Source organism: Cucurbita moschata, unplaced genomic scaffold (genome assembly GCF_002738365.1).
Source record: "Cucurbita moschata cultivar Rifu unplaced genomic scaffold, Cmos_1.0 Cmo_Scf00042, whole genome shotgun sequence".
Classification (NCBI taxonomy): domain Eukaryota; kingdom Viridiplantae; phylum Streptophyta; class Magnoliopsida; order Cucurbitales; family Cucurbitaceae; genus Cucurbita; species Cucurbita moschata.
Genome location: NW_019268558.1, coordinates 1406546 through 1413075, shown reverse-complemented (window position 1 = coordinate 1413075; position 6530 = coordinate 1406546). Strand labels below are relative to the sequence as shown.

The 6530-nt window shown below is 39.6% G+C and overlaps 1 non-coding gene across 1 annotated transcript; it reads left to right on the top strand.

The window, feature by feature from the left end:
• Positions 1-4773: 4773 nt before the first annotated feature.
• TRNAL-AAG lies at positions 4774-4854 on the top strand. The gene has a single exon. It is a non-coding gene; the product is annotated as a tRNA-Leu (tRNA).
• Positions 4855-6530: the final 1676 nt, after the last annotated feature.

Genomic DNA, 6530 nt, shown 5'->3' with positions numbered 1-6530 from the left:
AAAAACTCAGTCGCCGGAAAACCTGCGAGTTTTCCGGCGACCGCCGAGTTTCGCGGAACCCACGTGAAACGACGGCCACAGCACGCCACCTTCAGCCCACGACACCCAGCATCTTCAGAACACCTGCAAAGGGGGAAAAGAGAGAAAATTTCGAGAGAGAGAGAGAGAGATTTCGGACAAACGTCGCCGAGTGTCCAGTTTCTCCGACGAACCCTCAAACCACCCTCAAACCGACACCAAACGACCTGTTACCACCATAAGAGTGATCCCTAACGAAAGCACAATATCTCAAGGTGCGTTTTGTGTCATTTCGTAAGCGTCGTCGTCGGTAACCGAGGTCGAAAAATTAGGTTTCTTAATCGATTCTTAGATCTGTGGCTTTTAGGAGCTTTTAGGCTGCAAAACTCCCAAAAAGAAAAGAAGGACGAAGAACAAAAAGGAAAAGGGAAGGAAGAGGACCAAAATCGGCAATGGAAACGCCGCGGGAAGGAGAGAGAAAGCTCGCCGAAAAATCGGCCGAAGTCGGGTAAGGAAGACGAGATCCACGGATCCGGGTCAACCCGAACCTAGAACCCGGGAGAGCCAGCCCGTTCCTCCCTTGGCCTCTGCCTTCGGCCCAGCCCAACTACAGCGGCCCAAACCTCAAACTAGCCTAGAAGCTACGGTTCAGTTGAACCAACCTAGACTAGACCCACGGTCCAATTGAGTCGGCCTGCAAACCAAACTCCTGCGGCCCTGCCCAGTAAGCCGAGGCCCAACGATTAGTCTTGGCCTAGTAGCCTTCCACAGCCCACGACCCGAACCGGACTGCGACCCGCGCTTCGACCCGACACTGTCGCCTGACGTGGCTTTCTCTGCTACTGCCACGTGTCACACAGTGGCGCAGGTAGTCCCTCGACTCGGCTTGGCGCAAATGGCTCGGGCTCCCTCCAGCGACGCTCCGGCAGCTCCAGCGGCTGTTCGGCTCGGCTCACCTGTTTTCAGCCTAGTTTCCACTATTCCGACCCTCCCGAATCTGTTTTCGGCCCCGATTAAGGTATCCGAGGCCGTTTCAGAGCCGTATTTCACATTTATTAAATTATAGGTAAATTAATTGTGAAATACTAACGGAAAGTGGTGGACGGTGTGATAGGAAACAAACCCCGGGGACGTAGGGAGCAGCTCTCACGGAACGGGAGCTTACGTTTAGCGATTTAGGGAGTACTTCGGCCAAGGCCAACCAAGTAAGTGGCCTTACTATAGGATAGGCTAAATAAATTGTATGATGCTTGATGTTATGTGCCAGTATATACATATTTTGTTGAGTGACGCTTGATATGTTTGACGCACGTTGTGGCATTATGATGAGCATGATGATTGCATGATTTTTACCTTAATATGATGATGTTTTCCATATTGAGCATGCTATATGATGATGAGTGCCATATTGCATCATGTCGTTAGATCGACGTAGGACACAACCCTATGAGCATGAAAATGATAGTAATATAAATATCCACGAGTATGCGTTACCTAGAGTAACAAAGAGATGAGACTAGAGGGTTGTGTCAGAAGAGACATTACGATGGATTTAGAGGGACCTCATGCATTTTGTATGTTCATAAGCATGGGGCTACTTCCCCTAGAGATGATGGTTGTGGACGCGCACCTTACGATGAGCGCGAATGCTCACAGGTGCGAAAGCACATAGATGAGGGTGTTCATGAGGCGCATGACACTATGGGGTTCCGCTGACCTTCGGACGTCGCTACAGATTAGCTTGACCAGAGGGTCCAGGGGGTGTGCGAGCGCCCTGGGGACTCACATTCGTACGTGTGAGTCGTGTGTAGGGAAGTACTACACATCCAATTTGTCCGAGACTAGAGGCCACCCCTAAGATGATTAGAGATAGGTCCCGAAATCATGATTGCATGTGTTTGCATTTGCATGGCCCCCTATAGTGGGGCCACTTACTGAGTATTCTTTGAAATACTCAGGCCGTATGCCACTTTATTTTTCTGGTAAAGGCAAGGTGCACTTGTACGGAGGACGGCGGCATCGCGAGTAGAGACTGTGGCACGTGCATAGGGTAGACTCATATTTAAATTTCTAGTCTTAAGTTAGAATAGGTTGTTTTGCATTCCATTGTTTTAAATTATTTTGTATTTGTTTTTGTTTTCTCTAAATTTCAGTATTTCATATTTAAACACGTAAGACCATGGCTATGTTTTTCAGAGAAGAAGTTGTTTTAAATGTTTTTTTTTTCCTGAAATTTTCGTTATCAATTATGTTCATGTAAGAGTTATATTTCCGCATTATAGATGAGCATGAGACGTTAGTAGCGACTCTGAGTATGTGGAAATTTAGGGACGTTACAGTATTATTCTTCTTTGAGAACAACATCACGAATGTGTCTCATGCTTCTTTAGATGTCCCAAATGTGCTATAACATCTCTTCTCCGATTGTGGTCTTCAAGACAAACATTATTTTGCTTGTTTTGATTCTCCATTTGCGCAAGGCGGTGTTAGAATCTTCCTCTGGCACAATTTCACACCCGCCAACGTTCTCCCAAAAATTTAATAAAGGTAAATCTGAACCGATAAGGTATTACATGAGATGGTATAAGTCCTTAATGAACTCTATGCATGACATTGGGTTACATAATTGAGACTTTTAATAAGCGTAACGTCCTAGGACGTGTATGAATGAACGTTAACGTAACAAGATGTTGAAATCAAGTTATAGCACCAGGACATGAATATGAGACCCTTAGATGGAGGTAGCATACAGGTCTTAAAAAGCTTTATATGTGACGCTCGGGAGAGGGAGGTGAGTTAGTCTAAGTATAAATGTATTAATGTTGAGATGGTCGAGTTAGTCTAACGCAGAAGATTAAGGTTCTGGTTCGCAAAGGCATGGATTTAAATCTCACTCTCAACGTTATTGTTTTCTTCTAGCTTTTTAGAGATCTCAAAATTTAATTAATATATTTAATTTTTTTTTTTAAACTCTATGCATGAAATTGGGTTACATAACTGAGATTTTTAATAAGAGTAACGTCCTAGGACGTGTATGAATGAACGTTAACCTAACAAGACGTTGAAATCAAGTTATAGCACCAAGACATGAAGATGAGGCCTTTAGATGTCATGAAGATAGCATACTGGCCTTAAAAAGCTTTATATGTGACACTCAAGAGAGGGAGGTGAGTTAGTCTAAGTATAAATGTATTAATGTTGAGATAGTTGAGTTGGTCTAACGTAGCAGATTAAGGTTGTGGTTAGAAAAGACATAAATTTAAATCTCACTCTCAACATTATTCTTTTCTTCTAACTTTTTAGATCTCAAAATTTAATTTATGTATATTTAATAGGGGTAATTCCAAACCCATAAAGTATTACATAAGATGATACAAGTCCTTAAATCACCTATATGCATGACGTTGGATTACTGAGAGTTTTAAAAAGGGTAATGTTCTAACCCAACAAGATATTGTTGAAACCAAGTTAAAGCACCAGGAATGAGATATGAAACCATTTGATATCTTGGAGGTACCATATTGGCCTTAGAAAGCTTTATATATGATATTCGAGAGAGGAAGCTAAATTAGTTTAAGTTGAGATGACCGAGTTGGTCTATAACGCTTGTTTTAGGTACTTGTTCATAAAAGCATGGTTATTATTATTTTATTTAACTTTCTAAAAATCCCAAAATTTAATTAATACAATTAGACACTTTTTCCAAAATTTAATTAATACAATTAGAAACTTTTTAAGAGGGGAAATTATGAACCAATAAGGTATGGCATGAGATGATATAAATCTTTAATCAACTTATGCACTTTTTAAGAGGGGAAATTCTGAACCATATCAAAGAGTTTAATAAGGGTGAAGTTCTAGGATGTCTATAATGAACTTTAGCCCGAAACAAAGTTATAGCACCATGACATGAAAACGTTATCTCAACAAGATATATGTTTGAAACCAAGTTATGTCTCTGAGATTAGACCCTTTGACTAAGTTGAGATGGCTCAGTTGATCTAAGGCGCCAAATTAAGGTTATGGTTTGAAAGGAAATAAGGTATTGTTGAAATCAATTGAGACCGTTTAATATCTTGGAGGTACCATATTGGCCTTAGAAAGCTTTACATAGATACTAAGGAGAGGGAGCTAATTTGTTGCAGTCGAAATGACTAAGTTGGTCTAAGGCGCCAGATTAAGGTTCTAGGTTCTAGTTTGAAATGGTGTGGGAACCCACACTCTCACCAATTTATAGAACTTTTTAATGTTCATGCAATGATGATATATTTGATAAATCTTTACATAGATACCATAGAGAGGGAGTTGACTTGCTGAAGTTGAGAGGGTGAGTTGGTCTAAGGCGCCAAATTAAGGTTCTAGTTCTAACTTTCTAAAAATCACAAATTTAATTAATACACTTAAATTTTTTTTTAACAGGCTTAATTCTGAACCGAAAAGGTATTGTATGAGATGATATATTTAATATCTTGGTGGTACCATATTGGCCTTAGAAAGCTTTACGTGGATACCCTAAAGAGGGAGCTACCTTGTTGAAGTTGAGATGGCTGAGTTGGTCTAAGATGCCAGATGAAGGTTTTGGTCCGAAAGGGCATGGGTTCAAATCCCACTTTCTAAAAATCCAAAATTTAATTATTAATAAGCGTAATTATGAAACGATAGGGTATTGCATGAGATGATTGATATCTTGGAGGTACCATATTGGCCTTAGAAAGCTTTACATAGATACCCTAGAGAGGGAGCTACCTTGCCGAAGTTGAGATGGTCGAGTTGGTCTAAGGTGCCAGATTAAGGTTCTGGTCCGAAAGGGCGTGGTTTCAAATCCCACTCTCAACATTCTTATTTTTCTAAACCGATAAGGTATTCTTATTTTTCTAAACCGATAAGGTATTGCATTATTTTTCTAAACCGATAAGGTATTGCATTAGATGATATCTTGGAAGTACCATATTGGCCTTAGAAAGCTTTACGATGCTCTAGAGAGGGAGCTGTTGGGTTTTATGTCCTAAAACTCATAGTTTGTAAACAAAGATATATTCTATTTTCAATAAANTGGAAGAGAAATTGCCCAAAATACCTTGCAGAGAAGAAAGCCGAAAAGACACAACAAGGTAAATATGATTTACTCGTTGTAGAAATGTGTTTAGTAGAGTATGACAACTCAACTTGGATACTAGATTCTGGGGCGACTAATCATATTTGTTCTTTTTACCAGGAAACTAGCTCCTGGAGAATGCTTGCGGACGGCGAGATAACACTCAGGGTTGGAACAGGAGAGGTTGTCTCAGCAAGATCAGTGGGAAATTTAAAGTTGTTTTTTGGAGATAGATTCATTATATTAGATAATGTACTTTTTGTTCCAGGAATGAAAAGAAATCTAATATCCATCTCTTGTTTATTAGAACAGTTGTATAAAGTATCTTTTGAAATTAATTAAGTGTTCATTTGCAAAAGAGGTATTCATATTTGTTCTGCAAAACTAGAAAACAACTTATATATGTTAAAACTGAGCAAAACAAAAGCTATTTTAAATACTGAGATGTTTAAAACAGCTGAAACTCAAAATAAACGACAAAAGATTTCTCCTAATATCTTTCTTTGGCATTTAAGACTAGGCCACATTAATCTCAATAGAATTGAGAGATTGGTTAAATGGGGACTTCTAAATAAGTTAGAAGACAATTCTTTACCTCCATGTGAGTCTTGTCTTGAGGGTAAAATGACTAAACGATCATTTTGCGAAAAAGGTTATAGAGCCAAAGAAACCTTAGAACTCGTGCATACAGATCTCTGTGGTCCAATGAATGTCAAAGCACGAGGAGGGTATGAATATTTCATCAGTTTTATTGATGATTATTCAAGGTATGGCTATCTTTACCTAATGCATCACAAGTCCGAAGCTCTTGAAAAATTCAGAGAGTATAAGACTGAGATTCAGAATCTATTAGGTAAAACTATTAAAACACTTCGATCAGATCGAGGAGGAGAGTACATGGATTTAAGATTTCAGGACTATATGATAGAACATGGAATAAGGTCTCAACTCTCAGCCCCTGGTATGCCTCAACAAAATGGTGTATCAGAAAGGAGAAATAGAACTCTATTAGACATGGTTCGGTCTATGATGAGTTTCGCTCAATTACCCGATCCATTTTGGGGATATGCAGTGGAGACTGCTACATACATTTTGAACATGGTTCCTACTAAGAGTGTTTTAGAAACACCTTATGAGTTATGGAAAGGGCGTGAAGGTAGTTTACGTCACTTCAGAATTTGGGGATGTCCAGCACATGTGTTGTTGCAAAATCCCAAGAAATTAGAACGTCGTTCAAAATTATGTCTATTCGTAGGATACCCCAAAGAGACGAAAGGTGGTTTGTTTTATGATCCTCAAGAAAATAGAGTGTTTGTATCAACCAACGCTACATTCTTAGAGGAAGACCACGTAAGAAATCATCAACCTCGTAGCAAACTAGTATTAAGTGAGATTTCTAAAGAAGCTACTGATAAAA